Source organism: Saccopteryx bilineata, chromosome 3 (genome assembly GCF_036850765.1).
Source record: "Saccopteryx bilineata isolate mSacBil1 chromosome 3, mSacBil1_pri_phased_curated, whole genome shotgun sequence".
NCBI lineage: Eukaryota > Metazoa > Chordata > Mammalia > Chiroptera > Emballonuridae > Saccopteryx > Saccopteryx bilineata.
This window is the reverse complement of record NC_089492.1, coordinates 173,000,619-173,023,150: the sequence shown is the minus strand read 5'-3', so window position 1 is coordinate 173,023,150 and position 22,532 is coordinate 173,000,619. Positions and strand designations below refer to the sequence as shown.

Genomic DNA, 22,532 nt, shown 5'->3' with positions numbered 1-22,532 from the left:
TCAGCACTGTGCTTCATGGAAGACTGGGGCCAGATCTGATACCTCGTTGCACAAAGGTTGGTTTGATCAGCTTTTTGTTAGAAACTATTTACATCAAGAGAATAGGAGCCACTTATAATATACTGCTCACAAAATTAGGGATATTTCAAAATGAATATGAAGTGATAAAAAAAGAAGCATTTGATTTTTCTTATTAAACAAGAACATCAGAAAAGCTAATGACAAGTCAAAGAAAGTTGTTCTGTTATACAAATGTGATGCAAAACCAACTTTTATTTCCTTGGTGAAAATGCACTATACAAAAGACTGAAAGTAGTGGAATATCTGCATGTTCCCTGGTCCCCTAATTTTTGTGTGCAGTGTATTATGCAAATGAGACTGTACTATATGTGCTATATATCTGATAAACATTAAGAGACAGTTGAGAAGCCATTGGAAAACAATGTTAAACTCTGTTTTCCCTACAGCCAGGGAATAAGATGCTGTGTTGATATATCTAGTCTTAGGGCCTAGGTTATCTTTTTATTAGATTACATAATCTAAAAAATTTGGTATTGCCAGCCATCCTTCCTTGTTTTCTTGCTTCTTTAATTTCTTCCTTTTTAAAAACTAATTTAGTCAAAAAGCCACTAGGCAGGCCTGAGCAAGGAGACCCAGTGAGGCTGCTGAGCAAACACACTGTAGGTAATGGGAGCCAGACCTTGTGCTGTCAGAGAAGGAAGTCACACCATAGGAAAGGAGAAAGCTAGAGTGAACCCTGTGCTATAAACTGGAATTTGAGGTATTGGTATGAACTCAAGAATTTCAATATATAACATTTATATAAATTGAAATTTCAATATAGAAATGAATAGAAATGTTACCGTTTATGGATGGATATATGTGAATATGTACATATACATATATATGCAAATGAAACATACATGTTTCCTAACTCTGCTCACTAAAAGGGCCAGGATGTGATGACATCTCAGTGACCACGAGCATATCTGTTGTCAAGATCTTAGTCTCTCAATACCAGTCTTCACTAAAAGGAGCCACAGATCTTTGAAAAAATGTCTGGTTCTAGGGCTGGGGTGGCAAAGTACAAAATAAGTTTTGAATATCTTGTTGTGCAAGAAAATAAAGATGTTTTCAAGGAATCATGGGAAGATGCCATAAGAACAAAGCAGCAGCTTGAAGGAATCTCCACTAGGCAAACCTGGGAGTATTTGATTATATCCACTAACAAACCAGGCATCCAGGGGGCTGTACCAATATAAATAAATGTATGAATAAGCGGGGGAAGGAGAAAGGTTTTCCTTAAAATAGGGTGCTGTCTGGTAAATAGAAAGCTAGCTGAGATGAGAAAGATGGTGATTTGGCAATCAGCTTAGTGATTTAGGTCAGAAACATCAATGGATGCTAAAACTAGTGAGTGAAAGTTGGATGAGGATCAGGACATTTGTATAACTACAAAGTGTCTGTCCACAAATCCTTATTATCAAGGGTTACACAGTAAGTGTACTAGAGATATTTGGAACATTTGACCTTAGTCAAGTGATCAGTTACCATCACCACTGATGTGACAAACTGACATTGTATGTCAGTTGGTGGGATGTAATTGGCACACAGTGTCATTTCCCAAAAATGTAATCCTTGAATTTGCTCAGGAGAAAACTTGACTAATACCTGGGGGGAGGGGGGATTCTGCAAAATAATTAAACAGCAGCCTTCAATAATGTAAGGGCAGTAAAAGTCAAGGAAGAGTTGGGTATTGCTCTAGATTCAATGAGACTGAAGAGAGAGGACAGCTAAGTACGAAGTGTGGTCCTGGACCAGATGTGTTGGCTAGAGAGAAGAGTATTCCAGTGATTGGCTTAACTTGAATGGATTCTCTGGGTAAAGACAATATGAAAGTTTTTTGAGCAGTTCTTACAACTTTCCTGCAAGTTTGACATTCTTTTGAAATAAAATGTTAAATATTAGTACAGGAATGATTAACTTTTAATTTCTACTCTATTATACTAAGTTAAAAGAAATTATTTCTGAAATCTTTTTTATGCTTTTATTTTATTTGTACAAGATTTTACAGGATTTAACCATTAAATCAGACTTTTAGTTTTAGATTTTTGTGAAATTGTTATATAAAGAAGAATATAGTTTCATGATATTGAGGCTTTTCTGGCCATGTGGTATATGGTTTGTATCCCTACACAAATTTACTCAAATTTGACTGAGAGAAAAATCAGAACATTAGAGTGCCTTAGGATCAACACTATAAAAATTATAATAATGGTGTGGCATTTATGTGTTCTGGATTCAGACAACCTAGGTTCATATCCTGCCTCTGCCAGTTACTAGATGTGTGACATTAAGCATGTCAACTAACCTTTCTGTTCCTCATCTTATTGGTAAAATAGCTAATAATAGGATCTATGCCATGCAGTTACTGTGAGGACGAGTTACTATCACCGGTAAAATGCTTAGATGGTATTTGGTGTAGAGTAAATGCTATGCAGGTGTTTATTATTATGATTGCTATTGTTGCTCCTACTACAATATTTATAATTTATATAGACTAGAGAAGCTATTTAGAAGAAATGCCATTGGTAGTTGAAAATTTGTTCCCTCCTCATACAGGTAGATACTAACATCTTGCACAGATCTGTTACAATGCTTCTCTGATCCCCAACACCAGCCCCTACCCTTAAAGAAACCTTAGGATTTCTTCACTGTTTTATAAGGTGGAGGCCACAAATTTTAAATGTTTAGAAAGAAAAGTAGAGTAGAGATGGTATCAAAGCAAAATACAGAGAAAACAAGATTGGAGAATCAGAAAATCCAGATCCAAAGAAAAATATTTACTTTGGCAGAAATACCTAGGAAATATAATGACTACAGGTCTTATTTCAAGTTCACATGTTGAATCTCAACATGTATACATAATTTGCAAATATAAGTAAATTTATTCACTGAGAGGAGCTAGCTCACACAGAATATCCCTGAAGGGAGGGAGCCGTACTGCTAGGCAGTGTTGTCCAGGATACACTCAGCACCCTGCCACCTGCTCTGGGCTCTTAAGGACTCCCTGGTCCCAGAGCATTTCTGGTCAAGTTCATGACATATCATACATAATATTAAAAGCATTAAGAATTTCTTTATTTATATGCTGTTTCTTTCCTGAGTTTGAAAAAACTGAATTATCTATTACTCTCATAAATGCTAAATTATCCAGGATAGACCAGCATTAACAAACTAGGAAATGAAGGAGACCAGTTGGCACAGAGCAGAGGAACTCTGACCAGCACCTAGAGCAGGGGTCCCCAAACTTTTTACACAGGGGGCCAGTTCACTGTCCCTCAGTCCGTTGGAGGGCCGGACTATAAAAAAAACTATGAACAAATCCCCATGCACACTGCACATATCTTATTTTAAAGTAAAAAACCAAAACGGGAACAAATACAATATTTAAAATAAAGAACAAGTAAATTTAAATCAACAAACTGACCAGTATTTCAATGGGAACTATGCTCCTCTCACTGACCACCAATGAAAGAGGTGCCCCTTCTGGAAGTGTTGCGCGGGCCGGATAAATGACCTCAGGGGGCCGCATGTGGCCTGCAGGCCGTAGTTTGGGGACCCCTGACCTAGAGGAATTGGGAATGAATGACTAATCAAAGAGAAAACATACTGGCAATGGAAGAGGTGAGGGCTTCACAGAATATATGCTTCCTTTCTTCATTGATAGTGAATTTTAGAACTATACACATATTATTGGTCAATTAGAGCAAATGCAGGCATAGAAGATCTTGAGAAACATCCAACACTTAGCCCATTAGTTGTTGCTCAGCTTAATAATTAAACCCAGTTTCCTTTCCCTTAATTCAGTTTCTTTTCTCTATATCATTCTGACTTAGAATATTTTGAGTTTTGAATCATATGTATATGCTTTCAAAAACACTAGCAACCAAAGGGGAATTAATCACCTGATTTTTCTCATACTATCTAAGCTTTAAAATCTTTGGAGTTATTGTTACTGGAATATATCAAGGGAGTCTGTATAGTGATTAAGAGCACAGAAGCTGTAACCAGACTCCTGGGTTCAAATCCTGGCTCCAATTCATATGAGCTGCTATATTTTTTTATTTGTAAAATTGTATTAGAAGAAGAAATAAATGAGATTATATATGGAAAAATACCTGTTACATAGGAAGCTTTAAAAAAAAGTGTTAACATAAGTAGTATGTATTTGTGTATTAAGTTGAAATCAAACACTAGTACTTTTTGAAAACTTGGGATAGTTACATGACCGGTAGTAACTATACAATATCTTTTTTATTTTTTATACAATGCTCTAATAAATCATTGGCTTTTGTCCTTAGGCACAATCATTTGGTGGCATTATTCCATTTTCATGTTCCATGGAGATCTAGATCTTGATTTGGAAGTTTTTAACAAAATGTTCAGTGTCTAACTTAATGTCAACATTACCAATAAAGGTAAGTTAATTTTATTCATTTCAAAGCATGGAAAATAAACATTAACATCTTTGATCTAGAACATATCAAGTTTGATTCTGGTTTGTTAGTGGTGAAAAAATTATGAAAAAAAATTTAAAAAGAGACAAATAAGATACAATAAGTAAGTAAAACAACTTATTTTCCCTTAAGCTTATAAAAAGCTTCATAAAAGGCATCTTCATACCGAGTTTTGAAGTCTGCCATACCTAGTTGTTGAAATATGGGGAAACTGCAAATAAACCAAGATGCTGCCGATGGCAGGACTTAAACACATGATAGGCTGAATAGGCAAGCCTTGGGGATATGAACCTTGCTGTGTGAAGCAGCTGGAAGCAGAAGAGAGCCTCACCCTCTGGACTAAGGATCCAGGAAGGTCGACAGAGAGAAATCTCTTCTGAGGTCCCCTGTTCCTTTGGAGCCTACATCAATTGTTTTATTATGTTAAACATGGAAGCTTTTTGTTTCTTCTTCTTTTTTTAAAACAAATTTGGGAAACTTCCAATAGCTGGCTAACTTTCTAGTCATCTCTTTTTTCTTTTCTCTATAGAAGTTGTGCTTAACCTCTTCCGTTCACCTCATACTTCCTGCCCTGCATACCCACTTCTTTATCTCAAGGTCAGAAGAGAGGCTGTAAATGTCAACCCCCTTCACCCTCTGTGTCTCTGCTTTATGGCAGGTGGGCACTCCCTTAGTCCTACTTGGGTCCCTTCTCTCCATGCTCTGGAACCCACATCAACTTCCCTTCCTCTCTATCATCTACCATTCTTGCCATGTTTGCCTTCTTTTCATTTGCTTATCCTTATTTTTTCTCTTTAATTGAGATGTAATGCAGATGCCTCAAAATTCTCCATTTTACAGTGACAATTCAGTAGTAGGATATTCACAAAATTACAAGGTTATCACCATGGAGTAATTCCAGAATCTTTTCCTCACCACAAAAAGGAGACTCCATACCCATTTATAGTCACTTTCCATTCCTCTTTTCTCTCAGACTCTGGAAATCACTAATCTACTTTTTGTCTCCAATATTTGCCTATTCTGGACATTTTATGTAAATAGAATCATACTTTTCATGATGTTTGTGTCTGGATTCTTTTAGTCTAATGTTTCCAAGATTCATCCATGTTCACTCATTCTTTTAGTATGTAGCAGTGCTCTATTCTTTTTAATGACTGAATAATACTTCATTTTGGAGCATAGCACATTTTATTTATTTATTCATCAACTGATGGCCATTTGGGTTGTTTCTACTTTTTGGCTATTATGAATAGTACCACTATGAACATTCCTGTGCAAGATTTTATGTGGATGTATGTCTCAGTTCTCTTGGATGTAGATCTTGGAGTGAAATAAAGTCATAGGGTAATTCTATGCTAAAAATTTTGAGGGAACTGTCAAGTTGAATTCCAAAGTGTCTGAACCATTTTACATTCCCACTAGTGAAGTATGGGGGTTCCAATTTTCCACATCCTCCCCAACTCTTGTTATTGTCAGTCTTTTTTATTAAAGCAACCTTAGCAGATGCAAAGTAAATAGTCTTAGTCTCTTTTAGATATCACATCCTTTGAGAAACTCTCCCAAATGCTCCTAACTTCTCCTGTCATTAGGGGGTATTGAAAATCCCTCCTATAAATTTTGGTAGCACCCCGTGCTTATCTTTGTATCCTCATCACACTAAATTATAATTGTCTGTTACCTTTATCTCCTCCATTACATGTGAATGTATTAGAGAGAGTACTAAAAATATTATCTCCTGTGGTATATCCCAGGATTAACACAGTGTTGGACACAGTTCATTAGTCATCTTTTTTGGTGGGTGAGGCAAATGGAAATATTGGTATTCGTATATTTGATAGCTGATATTTAACAATCTGGGAGAGAAGACAGGGTTTTTTAGCCTGTATGTTTAGTTATCTAAAAATGTGTTTTACCTTTACTATTATGTTAATACAGTATAGTTACTTAATTTACCAAGAAGTTGGAAGGAAAGATTGATTTTACCATACAATATTACTGTAAGGGGGAAACACCTACGTGACTTTAAAAATATAAGTCTAGCCATTTTTACTTTGACCATTTTGAAAAGCTTAATAATTGAGAACTGACTCCTTTAAAAAAATACTACCAACTATATATACTAGACTGAAACAATTGCAAATGTAGATAGATATGAAGGAGAGTGTCCTGAAATTTGTAGATCTTCATAACTAATACTCTGGGGAGTTGATGCTTTCTGCTCCTCCCCCTTTCTCTCTCTCTCTTTCTCTCTAAAAATAAATAAATAAAATCTATTTTCAAAACAAATAAACAAAAGTAATACTCTGCTCTAGTGGTATTTAGTCACAAATATCAGAAATCTGAGATCCATTAGGACCAGAATCTAACAGATAGGGATCAGCTCTGGGGTTAAAAGTTAGAACTAGAATTAAACATAATGAAAGACTTTAAAAAACTTTGAAATAAAAAGTACAACTTGAAGGTTGACTCATACTAAATTATAAAGCCCTGTCATAAGTAGTACAAATTAAAATACATTAAGACCGTTTTTTTGAGAATTTCTCTCCAAAAATCTGTATATTTAAAATCAATATTTAAGTGATTTTGTTTCCAGTTGTTCTTTATGATCCCTCCCATAAAGTTGTGTTGTATTTTAGTGTTTTAGGTTATTCTTAGTTGAAATGAGGTTATCCTTGGATTAGATAGCCATTCCTTTATTTGATAATATTTTCAGTGGATTCTTGGAAACCCTATCCAGCTTCTTTGCTATGATTTTTGTATGCTTCTGGAATGAAGAGGAAATGGAGGAGGGAAAGAGAGAGAGAAACAAATGTACGTTGGCCCTAGGTCAGTGTGATAGTATCAAATGAGGCCAACGTGAACTTGGTGATGCTCTTCTCGTGTTTCCCTCTCGAGCACACACATATTGTTACTTGGAATACCACTTGCATTTCTCTCATACTTAAAAGACTTTTCTTCAGCTTCAGTAATAAACTTTAACTTCAAATAAGAGCCAGGAATGAAGATGGAGGCTTTTTGTTGTTATTAAATGTTAAATGTGCTTAGAATGGATATTTTGCTATTAAGAGGTGGTTAGTAAAGTAATACAGTAGATGCATTTGAAGCATAGAAATGAGAGTCTAGAGGGGCAGAGTAGTGAGAAGGGGGATATTTTTAGAGCCATGCAGATCTGAGTTTGGAACTGTGTTTTATCACTAAACAATTGTATGATTTCTGCAAATTAATCTTTCTAGCTTTCCTTCTATGTAAAATGAACATGTTAATTTTTACTTTATAGTGTTGTAATAGTAAATGAATTTAATGACACAGAAGTAGCTCAACAAATGGTAGCTGTTTCAAAATGATCTTATCTACTGGAAAAAATAGTGGCTTAATAATTCTTAGAAAAAAAAGTAAATTTTCTTATCAAACAATCTTTTTATATCAACTGGACATTTTATTCTGAGGATGTCCAATTTAGATATAAATAGTAGCTCTATTTTCCCTGTTTCAATATATAAACATGGTAGACAAAAAAAAAAAGAAAAGAAAGAGACAGAGAGAGAAAGAGAGAGAGAGAGAAAGAAAGAAAGAAAGAAAGAAAGAAAGAAAGAAAGGAAGGAAGGAAGGAAGGAAGGAAGGAAGGAAGGAAGGAAGGAAGGAAGGAAAGAAGGAAGGAAGGAAGGAAAGAAGGAAGGAAGGAAGGAAAGAAAGAAAAGAAACCTTAAGTGATAAAGCAGATAAATTTGGATAGTAACCTATAATTTTTAGATTTTTTTTTGTTTTATTTAAAATAACACCTGTCTTAATTCTGTTTGATAAGTAGTTGAGTATAACCTGAGATAGAGAGAGATGCCTACTTCAAACCCAAGCTCAAAACAACCAGCTCCTGGTTAGCCTGTCAGGAAAGTTGCCCTCCAGGGAACGTTGCTTTCAGTGGTGTGATGGCGTTAGGATGCTCCTGCCGTAAAGTCTGGAGAGAGGAGGAATGGTGTTCTGTTTCTAAACCCATGCACACATTCTCATCTCTCCACTTGGGCATAGCTGTGAGGGCACAAAGTTCAATGCTGTTCTTTATTGTACTTTTTCATTTCAGCCCAGAGTGCCTAATACTATTTAAATACTTTAAGATGACGATTTTCTGTATTGGCCCAACAAATGTATTTTGTTTGTATAAGGAAAACCTAAAGTTGCCCTCAAAAGACAGTTTTCAGTTGATTTGGAATAGAATGTTTTTTTTAATTTTAATTTTTATTGATTGGGCTGCAGATTGGGAAGAGGCCGTGGACTCTTCTGTCCTCTTCTGTAGCCTCTCCTCCTACTCCAACCTTGCTTCCTGCTCTCTTGAAACCTGTGTCATCTACTCCTGTTTCTAAGTTTTTTGTTTTTATTATTTTGTTCCTTAGAACTTGTACCCTTTTCATATTTTCCAACTTTCCAATTTTAAGAGACAGACCATATTTTCTTACACCTGCATCTTATTGAAATGTGTTTTAGGAATGTTAAAAAATGCTCCTTTATGCCTTAAAATATCTCTCTATGCTTTAGCAAGTGGCATATTGTTTCTTGCACAGTTTTGGCCTCGGTCAGGCAAGACAGGGCTGTGGGAGGGGTGAGAAGTTCAGGCTCCGGAAATGCTGTTGGGGCAGAATCCCCTGAGGAGGAGCAGCCTCAAAGGAGTGGGAATTCCCTGAGGATGTGTCTCAGGGAGAGGCGGCACAGAGGGGCTTTCTCTTAGTTCTGCTTTATGGGCTTGAATTTTTACTGAGTGCGTGACACTATTATTCCAGGAACTCACTAAAATGCCCTCATTATTGCCTAGATCAGTGTATTGAAATGGAAAGTTGTCACCCATTGGTAGGTTATGCAATCGAGTGTATAAATAGGGATCAGCATTAAAGAAGGGAAATAGAAAACAGAAGCAGAGTGTATTGCATGCAGTAAGAATGTGTTGTTTTGTAAAACTTTTGCTTGATGATACATATAAACATACAATATCCTAGACCCTGCTTGTGTTTGTGCACATGTGTGTATTCAGACATTCTCTTTCATCCATACTTCTAGTCATTAGGGAACCTAATGTTCAGAGTATATGTACTCATCAGTGATTAAAATGTGCTTATGAAATATATGGTTTCATATTTTAGATTTTTTGTACCTGCATTTTCAACATATGTAAGTGTGCTATATATCCTATATTGTTTTTTGTTTTCTTCACTCAGGATTATATTTTGAGGCATATGAATATTGCTGTATATATCATACATCTACTCCATTGCATGCAGCTGCTCAATGTATATGACAGTGTACCTAGTGTTGGAATCCATGGGAGTCCGAAAGACCAGAGTAACAAGCTTTATTGAAAGGAAGAAAGGAACCCTGCCGGGCACTCCTCCTGGGGGAGAAGAGCACTGGTTACAGACTACGGGCGAGTTATATAGTGTTTGGGAGAGCCTGAGGGGATACTGAGGCAAAAGTCCTGGTATGTCCGGAATGCTCCTCCTTGGGGGGCTTCGAGCATGGCATGTGGGTGTTGAACCAAAAATCCTGGTATGTCCAGAGCCCCTCCTTGGGGCGGGTTGTCAACTTTTTGCAATTCCTTTGTTTCAGGGGTGATAGTCCGGTAAGGGTGAGGTCTGACAGATAAGCGGAACAGCAAGAGGGCAGTTTGGAATTCACGTATCTATCACCTAGAACAAATTTATTTCTTTTTTTCTAATTAAGCGGAGGGGAGAGAGAGAGGGACTCCTGCATGTTTCCTACCTCGATAAACCCACAACCCCTGTCTGGGGCCCATGCTCTGCCCATCTAGGGCCATGCTCACAACTGAGCTATTTTTAGTGCCTGAGGTAGAGGCTCCACAGAACCATCCCCAGTGCCCAGGGCCAATGCCTTTGAACCAATTGAGCCATGGCTGTGGGAGGGAATAAAGAAAGAGAGAAGGAAAAGAAGGAGGGATGGAGAAGCAGATGGTCACCTCTCCTGTGTGCCCTGACCAGGAATCAAACCCGAGACATCCACATGCCAGGCTGATGCTCTATCACTGACCCAACCAGCCAGGACCAGAACACAATTTACTTAGATCCTTGGCCATGGATAGACTTCCGTGTTGTCTCCCCATGAGGAAGGATGCTTTGAACAGCCTCAGACATGCCCCCTACTGAAAAATACCAAGGAGCATTTATTTAGGATCTAGACTAATAATAAAATTGCTGGGCCATAGGGCATATGTATATAACTCAGGTACTGTAAACAGTATAATTTCACAAGTATTCTTAGATTACCACTAGAAATATTCACCAGTCCACACTCCCCTCAGCAGTGTGAGTGTTTATATGCCCACACTCTTACTCATACTCAGCTTGAAGATTTCTAATTTTCCTTATTTCTGTCTAATGGTGTAATATAATGTCTTTTTGTTTTATTTTGCTTTTCCCTGATTACTGATGAATTTGATCAGCTTTTTATATGCTTGCTGTCTTTTGGATTTTTCTCTTCTGTAAATTCCCCTTCAAATTCACTGCATATTTGTCCACTGGATGTTTTCTTGTTTTTCCTATTGATTTACAGAAGTCCTTTGTATATTCCAGTTACTTCCCAGTTGATTTTAGACAAGCATTCTGTTAGCCTGTTTTTTTTCATTAACTCTGTCTATTATGTTATTTTTGTGAAAAGAAATCTTAATTTTGCCATAATTCAATTTATCAATATTTTACTTTGGGAGCTTTGTGAAATAAATTATTTTCTGTCTCTCTGTTATGAAATTTATATTATCTATTATATTAACATTATAGTTTTATCTTTCATATTTAGGTCTTTAATTCATCTGGAGTCCACATGTAACCAGGAGTGGGCAAAAGTAGGATTACTGTTATAATACAAATAAATAACACAATAATTAATAAATTATAATATAATATAAGAAGAAACTGCATTTTGCATAGTCACAATTACAAACCTATTTTTCCAACCCTGTACATGGTGGTGGGTAGCAACCCAGTTCTCTGTTTCCACCTGGTGCTTTGTTTCTTCAGCAAGTGCTCCACTGTGCTTCATGGGCTCTTTGCTCTTCAACCACACTTCATGCTCTTTTGTTAATAAAGCTTGGTTGTATATATCAATACCTAAGGAAGGTGATTCCTTCTCATTAGTTTTTCATTTTCATTTAATTTCTTTTTAATTTAATTTATTGATTTTAGAGAGTGGAGGGTGAGAAAGAGAGAGAGAGAGGGAGAGAGAGAGAGAGAGAGAGAGAGAAAAGGAAGAGCAGGAAGAGCAGAAAGCATCAACTCCCGTATGTGCCTTGACCAGGCAAGCCCAGGGTTTTGAACCAGTGACCTCAGTGTTCCAGGTTGATGCTTTATCCACTGTGCCACTATGGGTCAGGCAGTTTTCATTTTCAAAGGGATGTGTGAACTTTTTTTTTCCACATGAATTTTGAAAAATCTATTAAGGTCTTCACAATACAACTGAAATGTTAATTTGGACTGTATTAAAGTTATAAATTAAAACAGAAGAACTAACATTTTTTTTAAGATTTTTAAAAATTTATTCATTATAGAGAGGGAAGAGAGAGAGAGAGAAGGGGGGAGGAGCAGGAAACATCAACTCCTATATGTGCCTTGACCAGGCAAGCCCAGGGTTTTGAACCGGCAACCTCAGCGTTTCCAGGTTGACGCTTTATCCACTGTGCCACCACAGGTCAGGCTAACACCTTTTTAATAATTTGTCCCATGCAGGGGCTTTCACTGTCTCTCCATTTATTCTGTCATCTACTATGAGCATTATTGCAGTTCAAATTATACTTTGTACAGATATAGGTATTTTTGTTAACACTCGAAGTCAATAAAAGATGAAGATAAATAATACAAATAATCTATAAAACGATTCTAAAATTGTTACAGGGATTGAGGGGTTAGCAATTGTTGCATTAACAATACTCTTTGTTCATGAGTTATTTGTGCTAGAAGAAATGTTCAAGAGAATCTTAGTTACCCCAACATACTACAAATACGAAAAGTAGTCCCCACAAGTAAATGACTCACTCAAGATTACAGAGTGAGATAGTAAGAGAACATCAAATTGAAATCAGGTTTTCTAATTTCTAGTTTATTACTTTTGCCAACAAACCATGTCCAAAATCGCTGTTTATCTCTGATATCTTGGCTTTTAATGTGTTTTCCCTCAATAGAATTCTTGTTACAGTTTGCTTATGTATCCAGAGAAATCAGTTTCTTTCCTCACTGATGCTCACAGGAAGAAGGTTTGGCCTTCCAAAGCCATGTGACAGAAACAAACAAACAAAAATACCTTTGCTTTCTTATTAATAGTAATGAGTTAGCATTCAGGTCCCTGCGTTCTAGCTATGAGCTGTTGTTGATAGTGCCTTTGAAAAACATACAGTGGTACTCCCATTAAATAATGGTCTCACATATTAGCATGGTAATGAAGTGTTTGTGTTAAGTGTGGCTGGCTCGCTGGAGGAGAGAGGGGATCTGTCTTCACTGCTGTGTAAGCCAGATGACAGTCAAAAGGAGGCGGGGCTCAGGTTGACTGGCAGGGCATTATTTACTCCTGACATGCATGTTCATCCACTCCCCCTGTGCATGCTGAAACTTGTGTTTTGCTGTCTCTAACCTATCTAATGTTCCCCCAAAGTAGTTGGTTTGGGGGACATAAATGAGTGCTCTTCCTTTTTTCAGACAGACAGCAGAATGTATAAGGGAATAATTACAAGACTAATTCCTCTGTTTTAATGACATCAATTGAATAACATTAAAAAGTCAAAGCCCCCATGATTTCATAGCATTTTAACTTGGCACATCTGAGTCTAAATAACATGCCATTTTGCGCTGAGTTTGTCTGTGTAGTAGGCCCTTAACTTAAAAACCGAAACTGGTGTGTGTGTGTGTGTGTGTGTGTGTGTGTGTGTGTGTGTGTGTGTGTCTGGGGCTAGTCATGTTGGTGGGTGGCAGAGAGAATTCTTGCCTGTTTTCTGAAGGTTGGAAAGTTGTCGGTCTGCTCCTGTGGCCAATATAGACAGTGCTCTCCCACATGGGAAACCGTCCATGCTGCTGAACTGCCATGTAGCCCAGCGACTCCAAAGCCACATCTTAGGGCTCAGCCTTTCTTATGGACTGCAGTTTCTTATTCCAACCCACCTGCCAGGGTTTCTTGACTCAGCTGTTCCCTACCTACCGACCCCCCATCAGCTCAACATATCTAAAACCAAGTTCATTGTTTTTGGCCAAAGCCTAGGTTTGCTTCTTTCTGGAAGTATTACAAGCCATGTCCCAGGCTGGTAGGCTTACCCCTCCCCACCTCTATTCACCAAGTCCTGATCACTACTGCTGTGCAGTGTCATTCACATTTGTGTCATTTTTGCACTCCTGCTACTGTCCCTAAGTGTAGGTCTCATCACTCACATCTGCAGGCTTGGGTTTTTCTCACTGTCTTTTATTCCAATCTGCCTTGCAAGTTCCTGGTTCAAAACTTCTCTGGACTCTGGCATCAGATGTGACTATTTATTATCTATTCTCCTTGGGAAGCTTACTTTACAACTTTTATGAACCTATTTTCTAATAACAGTAACAGCTTGAAGAATTATTTTGAAGATTAAGGATATAACAGATGCCCAGTGCCAAAAACAGTGCCTGGCATGTAATAGGTGCTCTTCTAGTACCACCTTCCACCTTGATTTCTTTCAACAGTGATTTCTTTCTTTTCCAGACATACAGGAAGTTTCTTTTTACTATTTGTCTGCCTTGACAACCTTTTGTGTTTATACCTAGAAAAATGACCCATAGGTAGTGACAATAAGAAAAGATCTGAAAAACGCCATAAAATTAAGTTTTTCCTTCCGGATGAATTAAACATTTTGATGGCTATCCCATTTCTGGCCTTGATTTTTCTTCAGCCTTGCCCTCATGCTTTCCCAGGACTCAACCTGCTTTGTCCATCACCAGGAGTCTAGTCCTTCTTAATGAACCTACTTCAGGCTACTTAATCCTGCTATTAGAGACCATAGAATCAACCCTGCTAAATGCATGGCCTCCTCCTGGCCCATTCTCCTCCCCAGCCTCCCTCTCCACCTCTGTCGCCCAGAAAAGCAGTCTGTGGTTTATTCCCAATTCAGAGGACAAATAATAAGCATGTGATCTGTACACTGTGTGAGACTGTCCTATTTCAACTCCAGTGTATTAAATCAGAGTGGACAAGAGCACTCTGACCCAGCCCACTGTGCAGGGGAACACTGTGGTCTCCTTGTCTCCATGACCTCTCCTCTGACCTCTGCACTCCCATCTCCATGCCTCTGAGTCGTCCTAGTCCATCACTGTGTATGCAGCCCTCTGCTGCTGGGAGAAGGTCAGTGCTTTCCCACCTACCGTAGGGTACACTTGAACTTCTTAGCCTGATGTTCAAGACTTGCCCAATCTAGACTTCGCCTAGTCTCTCATCATGGCTCCTAAGCAAGTCACTTTTCCCTGCCTCACCCAGGCCCACCAGATATGTTTGCACAGCTTTGTCACAGCTCTGGCTCTGGAATGACCCTCTTACTCCTTCATGCATTTTAAGACTGAGCTGTATTTCAGTGCACAACTCAGTCCTGATGCTTGAGGAAGCATCTCCAGCTATTCCAGTTAAACTTAACCCTCCCTCCCCTAGAACTCCTTTTTCTTTTTGCTGTTCCCTTCAACCAGTGGTAGCTTCTGCTTCTCACAGGGCCATTTGTCTCACTGTGAGTACATAGGGCAGGCATGGCCAACATATGACCCGTGGGCCAAATCTGGCCTGTGTAATGAGTTGATGCGGCCTGCGATTAAATTTTTAATATTCTCCGCTACTTTAAAATCTCAGCTACTCAGAAGCGGAACCGTCCTTGATTATTGGAAATCGAGATATTTAAGAAGATACTGATACGTGGAAAAGAATTCCGCGTGTGACTAATCTCGGGTTAACTTCCAATAACTGGTCGAATGGATTCACAATACTTCTTTATTTTTTTAAAAAATTCCATTATAAAGATTTACAATTTTGTACTCATCTGTACTCGATATGAACTGTCTGACATTTAGCGGTGATGTGACCCACATTCTTTTAGGTGAAGTTTGCCAGTGTGCACCCAAGGTCAAACAATCTGTTATTTTTTTTTAATTAAATTTAATGCAGTGACATTGATAAATCAGGGTACATATGTTGAGAGAAAACATCTCCAGATTATTTTGACCTTTGATTGTGCTGTATACCCCTCACCCAGAGTCAAATTGTTTCTGTCACCTTCTATCTGGTTTTCTTTGTGCCCCTCCCCTCCCCCACACCCTCTCTCCTACCTCGCCCCATCGCCCCCCCCCCGTTACCATCACATTCTTGTTCATGTCTCTGAGTCTCATTTTTATGTCCCATCTATGTATGGATTCATATAGTTCTTAGTTTTTTCTGATTTACTTATTTCACTCCGTATAATGTTATCAAGGTCCATCCATGTTGTAAATGATCCGATGTCATCATTTCTTATGGCTGAGTAGTATTCCATAGTATATATGTACCAAAGCTTTTTAATCCACTCGTCCTCTGACAGATACTTGGGCTGTTTCCAGATCTTTGCTATTGTGAACAATGCATCTGCCACAGACATGGGGGAGCATTTCTCCTTTTGGAGCTGTTCTATGGTGTTCTTGGGATATATTCCTAAAAGTTGGATAGCTGGGTCAAAAGGCAGTTCGATTTTCAGTTTTTTGAGGAATCTCCATACTGTTTTCCACAGTAGCTGCACCAGTCTGCATTCCCACCAGCAGTGAAGGAGGCTTCCCTTTTCTCCACATCCTCGCCAGCACTTATTCTGTGTTGTTTTGTTGATGAGCGCCATTCTGGCTGGTGTGAGGTGATATCTCATTGTGGTTTTAATTTGCATTTCTCTAATGATTAGTGACATTGAGCATTTTTTCATATGTCTATTGGCCATCTGTATGTCCTCTTTGGAAAAGTGTCTATTCATTTCTTTTTCCCATTTTTTGATTGGATTGTTTGTCTTCCTGGTGTTGAGATTTACAAGTTCTTTATAAATTTTGGTTATTAAGCCCTTATCAGATGTACTGTCAAATATGTTCTCCCATTGTGTAGTTTGTCTTTTTATTCTGTTCTTATTTAGTCTTTAGCTGTGCAAAAGCTTTTTAGTTTGATATAGTCCCATTTGTTTATCCTGTCTTTTATTTCACTTCCCCGTGGAGATAAATCAACAAATATATTGCTCCGAGAGATGTCCGAGAGCTTACTGCCTATGTTTTCTTCTAAGATGCTTATGGTTTCACAGCTTACATTTAAGTCTTTTATCCATTTTGAGTTTATTTTTGTGAGTGGTGTAAGCTGGTGATCTAGTTTCATTTTTTTGCAGGTAGCTGTCCACCATTTGTTAAAGAGGCTGTCTTTACTCCATTGTATTTCCTTACCTCCTTTGTCAAATATCAGTTGTCCATAAAGCTGTGGGTTTATTTCTGGGTTCTCTGTTCTGTTCCATTGATCTATATGCCTGCTCTTATGCCAGTACTATGCTGTTTTGAGTACAATGGCCTTATAATATAACTTGATATCAGGAAGTATGATACCTTCCACTTTATTCTTCTTTTTTAAGATTGCTGAGGCTATTCGTGTTCTTTTTTGGTTCCATATAAATTTTTCGAATATGTGATCTATATCTTTGAAGTATGTCATTGGTATTGCATTGAATTTATAGATTGCTTTGGGTAATATAGACATTTTAATGATGTTTATTCTTCCTAACCATGAGCACAGTATATGCTTCTACTTGTTTGTATCTTCCTTGATTTCTTTTATCAATGCTTTGTAATTTTCTGAGTACAAGTCTTTAGTCTCCTTGCTTAAGTTTACTCCTAGGTACTTTATTTTTTTGGTTGTAATAGTGAAGGGGATTGTTTCCTTAATTTCTCTTTCTGACTGTTCATAGTTGGCATATAAAAATGCCTCTGATTTCTGAGTATTGATTTTATATCCTGCAACTTTGCTGAATTCATTTATCAGGTCCAGTAGTTTTTTTACTGAGACTTTAGAGTTTTCTATATACAATATCATATCATCTGCAAATAATGATAGTTTTACTTCTTCTTTTCCAACTTGAATGCTTTTTATTTCTTCTTCTTGTCTGATTGCTGTGGCTAGGACTTCCAAGACTATATTAAATAAGAGTGGTGAAAGGGGGCACCCCTGCCTTGTTCCTGATTTTAAGTGTATTGCATTTAATTTTTGCCCATTGAGTATGATGTTGGCTGTGGGTTTCTCATAGATGGCTTTTATAATGTTGAGGTATGTTCCCTGTATTCCCACTTTGCTGAGAGTTTTGATCATGAATGGGTGCTGGACTTTATCAAATGCTTTTTCTGCATTTATTGAAATTTCATATGGTTTTTCTCCTTTTTGTTTATGTGATGAATCACATTGATTGATTTATGAATATTGTACCAGCCTTGCTTCCCCAGAATAAATCCCACTTGATCATGATGTATGATTTTTTTTATATACTGTTGGATCCGGTTTGCTAATATTTTGTTGAGGATTTTAGCATCTATATTTATCAGAGATTTGGCCTATAATTTTCTTTCTTTGTGTTGTCTTTGCGTGGTTTTGGAATCAGAATTATGCTTGCCTCATAAAAGGAGCTTGGAAGTCTTCCTTCCTCTTGAATTTTTTGAAATAGTTTGAGAAGGATAGGAGTTAGTTCTTCTTTGAATATTTGGTAGAATTCACTTGTGAAGCCATCAGGCCCCGGACTTTTCTTTGTTGGGAGTTTTTTGATAACTGTTTCAATCTCATTTGTTGTAATTGGTCTGTTTAGGTTTTCTGATTCTTCCAGATTGATTTTTGGAAGATTTTATGTTTCAAGGAATTTGTCCATTTCATCTAGATTGTCTAGTTTTTTGGCATATAGTTCTTCATAGTATTTTTTTTTTTACAATATTTTGTATTTCTGTTGTGTCAGTTGTTATTTCTCTACTCTTGTTTCTAATTTTATTTATTTGAGGCCTCTCTCTCTCTTTTTCTTAGTGATTCTAGTTAAAGGTTCATCAATCTTGTTTACCTTTTCAAAGAACCAGCTCCTAGTTTCATTGATCCTGTGTATTGTTTCTTTAGCTTCTATGTCATGTATTTCTGCTCTGATCTTTATTATTTCCTTCCTTCTACTACATTTGGGCTTTACTTGCTGTTCTTTTTCTAGTTCTTTTAGATGCAGGGTTAAGTTGTTTATTTGAGCTTTTTCTAGCTTCTTAAAGTGTGCCTGTAGTGCTATGAACTTCCCTCTCAGGACTGCTTTTGCTGTGTCCCATAAATTTTGAGTTGTTGTATGCTCATTGTCATTCGTTTCTAGGATTTTTTTTATTTCTTCTTTGATCTCATTCTTAATCCATTCATTATTTAACAACCAGCTATTTAGTTTCCATGTGTTTGAGAATTTTTGAGCTTTTTCTGTTGTGGTTCATTTCTAGTTTCATGCCGTTGTGATCGGAGAAAGTGCTTGATATGATTTCAATCTTCTTAAATTTGTTGAGACCACTTTTGTGCCCTATCATGTGGTCTATCCTAGAGAATGTACCATGAGCACTTGAAAAGAATGTATATTCTGCTGCTTTAGGGTGAAAGGTTCTGAAGATATCTATTAAATCGAGTTGATCTAGTGTTTCCAATAAGTCTGCTGTTTCTTTGTTAATTTTCTTTCTTGAGGATCTATCTAGTGATGTTAGTGGGGTATTGAAATCCCCTACTATTATAGTATTGCTGTTGATCTTGCCCTTTAAATCCATCAAAGTCTGCTTTATATATTTGGGTGCTCCTATATTAGGTGCATAGATATTTATAATAGTTATATCTTCCTGTTGGATTACTTTCTTTATCATTATGCAGTGGCCTTCTTTATCTCTTACTATATCTTTTGTTTTAAAGTCCAATTTGTCTGATATAAGTATTGCTACCCCAGCTTTTTTTTAATTTCCATTTGCATGAAATGTTTTTTTTCCATCCTTTTACCTTCAGTCTATGTGTATCTTTTGTTTTAAGGTGTGTCTCTTGTAGACAGCATATGTACAGGTCCTTTTTTTTTTTAAAATAAATTTTTATTTTAATGGGGTGACATCAATAAATCAGGGTACATACATTCAAAGAAAACATTTCCAGGTTATCTTGTCATTTAGTTATGTTGCATACCCATCACCCAAAGAGAGATCATCCTCCGCCACCCTCCATCCAGTTCTCTCTGTACCTCTCCCCCTCCCCCTCTTCCTCCTTCCCTCCCCCTACCCCCCATAACCACCACACTCCCGTCCATGCCTATTAGTCTCGCTTCTATGTCCCACCAATGTATGGAATCCTGCAGTTCCTGTTTTTTCTGATTCGCCCATTTCACCCCACACAATGCTACCAAGACTCCACCATTCCGCTGCAAGTGATTCGATGTCATCATTTCTCCTAGCTGAATAGTATACCATGGTGTATATGTGCCCCATCTTCTTCATCCAGTGCTCTATTTTTTTTACAGTGATTAAAAGCCTTTAGGCAAACTCTTGGCCAATACAGCAAGAATCCCTAAAAGAGTAGTGTCCTTAACATGTTCACCAAGTCCAAGTTGGCCCCATCACCATGCCAAATCCCTGAAAAATGCAACCCAACCACAGTTCAGTCTGTTAGGAGCTGTCACAGGGAGCAGGAGTCCAGGAAAGTTCCCCACAGGAAAAGTCCGCAAGGCACTGGAATTGTTGTCACCATTCTATACTTTGCAGCTCATGTCCAAGTCCCAATGACTGCTGCTTCTAGCTGGTAATGATTCAGGTAGACTGGAAAAAGCCATTTGCAGCATGCAAATGGATATGGAGCTTCTGTTCTCCTCTGCCTGAAGAGTTGAGACCAGGTTGCTTTTCCCTGGAGCTCTGTGACTGTGGCCTGGTAAAGAGAACCTTGGGATACACTAAGCTGGGTGGCAAAGGTAAATTCATAATACAAGTTGGCAAAAGGAGTAAAGAGAGCTCTAAATTAGGAGTAGGTCCCAGCCTGAAATATGAGTGGGGCATTGAGATAAGAGGGATAAAGGAAACAACTATATATTAAGCAAAGCAGCAGAAAATAGGACTATCAACACCCACAACAGAGATCTTTGAGGGAAGAATAAAAAACCTATTTAGGCAAAACATAGTTAAGTGGCCCTTGTGTGAATGAGATCAGTTTACCTGCTTCTTGGAAGAAATACCCTAGGCTCGTCCACAGTGTTGTACATGGGGCCAACGGCCCTGGGCACCTTCAGCCTTCAGTGGCAAACCCCAGTTTTCTGGGAAAGGTTAGGTCATAGGTGGCTGGAGCAGGGCTGGAAGAGACTGAACCCTCCCTTAGAGGAGCTAGGGGGAAGCCCACCTTCCAGTGTCCCTGTTTTCTCACAGCAGAGGCATGTAAGCCTGGCAGGCTTTAGCTGAATGACCTTCCTTTCCACTATTGAAGCAGGACCCAGATGGTATCCTATGAGACCCTTTTGGGGTGTTGGAGCCTTTAAGGTTGTATCCTAAAAGTTGGTAGTTCCCCTGATCTCTTTTGGGCTTTTTCTGCCTCTAGGTATCTTTTTTACAGAGGCAGAGATACACAGGGACAGACAGACAGGAACAGAGAGAGATGAGAAGCATCAATCATCAGTTTCTCGTTGCGCGTTGCGACTTCTTAGTTGTTCATTGATTGCTTTCTCACATGTGCCTTGACCGTGGGCCTTCAACAGACCGAGTAACCCCCTGCTGGAGCCAGTGACCTTGGGTCCAAGCTGGTGAGCTCTTTGCTCAAGCCAGATGAGCCCGCGCTCAAGCTGTTGACCTCGGGGTCTCGAACCTGGGTCCTTCCGCATCCCAGTCCAATGCTCTATCCACTGCGCCACCACCTGGTCAGGCCTCTAGGTATCTTAAAAGCCATTCTCAGAAGATCTCGCTGAGGGGTTTGAGGATCCCCATCCGCGTATATAAATCTTTTCCATATATCTGGAGCTATTTGGAAAAAAGACAGAACAGTGTTATTAACTAGATCTAATAAAGAAGGTAGTAGTTTGCAGGCGAAAAATATTTGGTGTCTCCTGTTCATCAGCATTCAAAAGAAATGTAAATTTTTTTTTTTTAAGTAAAAAGCATGATATGGTAGACCCTTCGGAGTCATTGGCCTGATGTGCAGGATTCCCAGGTTCGATTCCCAGGCAGAGCACACAGGAGAAGCGCCCATCTACCTCCCCACCCCTCCCCCTCTCCTTCCTTTTTGTCTCTCTCCTCCCACCCACAGCCAAGGCTCCACCAGAGCAAAGCCACCCTGGGCATTAAAAATGGCCCCATGGCCTCCGCCCCAGTTGCTAGAATGGCTCCGGTTGTAACAGAGCAACACCCCAGATGGGCAAAGCATTCCCCCCTGGTAGGCATGCCAGGTGGATCCCAGTCAGGCGCATGCAGGAGTCTGTCTGACTGCATCCCCATCCCCATCCTCAGAGAAATACAAAAAATAAATAAATAAAAGAAAAAATACTAAAAAAACAAAACAAAAACGGAGGGGGGGCATTCCGTTGTGCTAAAGCTCCAGAGAGCATGGAGTGAGCTTGAGTATGTCCTATAAAACATGGAGCTCTATGTTGACATATAAGTCTTTGAAGAAGGAGGAACTGCTGAAATAGTTTATCAGCATTTGTCCCTAAGACAACAGTCTTTACAGTGGGAAAACCATACATAAATATTTGCTGTCTGTCTATAAATTAAGGGGGGAATATGGCAAATGCTGAAAAGCCATGATCTTTGTGCCCCTCCCCTCCGCCAACCCCCTCCCTCTCCTCCCCCCACCCTGTAACCCCAACACTGTTGTTCATGTCTCTGAGTCTCATCTTTATGTCCCACCTATGTATGGAAACATATAGTACTTAGTTTTTTCTGATTTACTTCTTTCACTCAGTATAATGTTATCAAGGCCCATCCATGTTGTTGTAAAAGATCCTATGTCATCATTTCTTATGGCTGAGTAGTATTC

At 38.4% G+C, this 22,532-nt stretch overlaps 1 long non-coding RNA gene across 1 annotated transcript in view; it reads left to right on the top strand.

Annotated features, from left to right (window-relative positions):
• The window catches only part of LOC136330831 (uncharacterized), a 508,264-nt gene that overhangs the window by 298,975 nt on the left and 186,757 nt on the right, over positions 1 to 22,532 (top strand). Inside the window, exon 6 of the long non-coding RNA XR_010730391.1 lies at positions 4,365 to 4,481. This is a non-coding gene — a long non-coding RNA (uncharacterized lncRNA). The remainder of the gene's footprint in view (positions 1 to 4,364; positions 4,482 to 22,532) is intronic.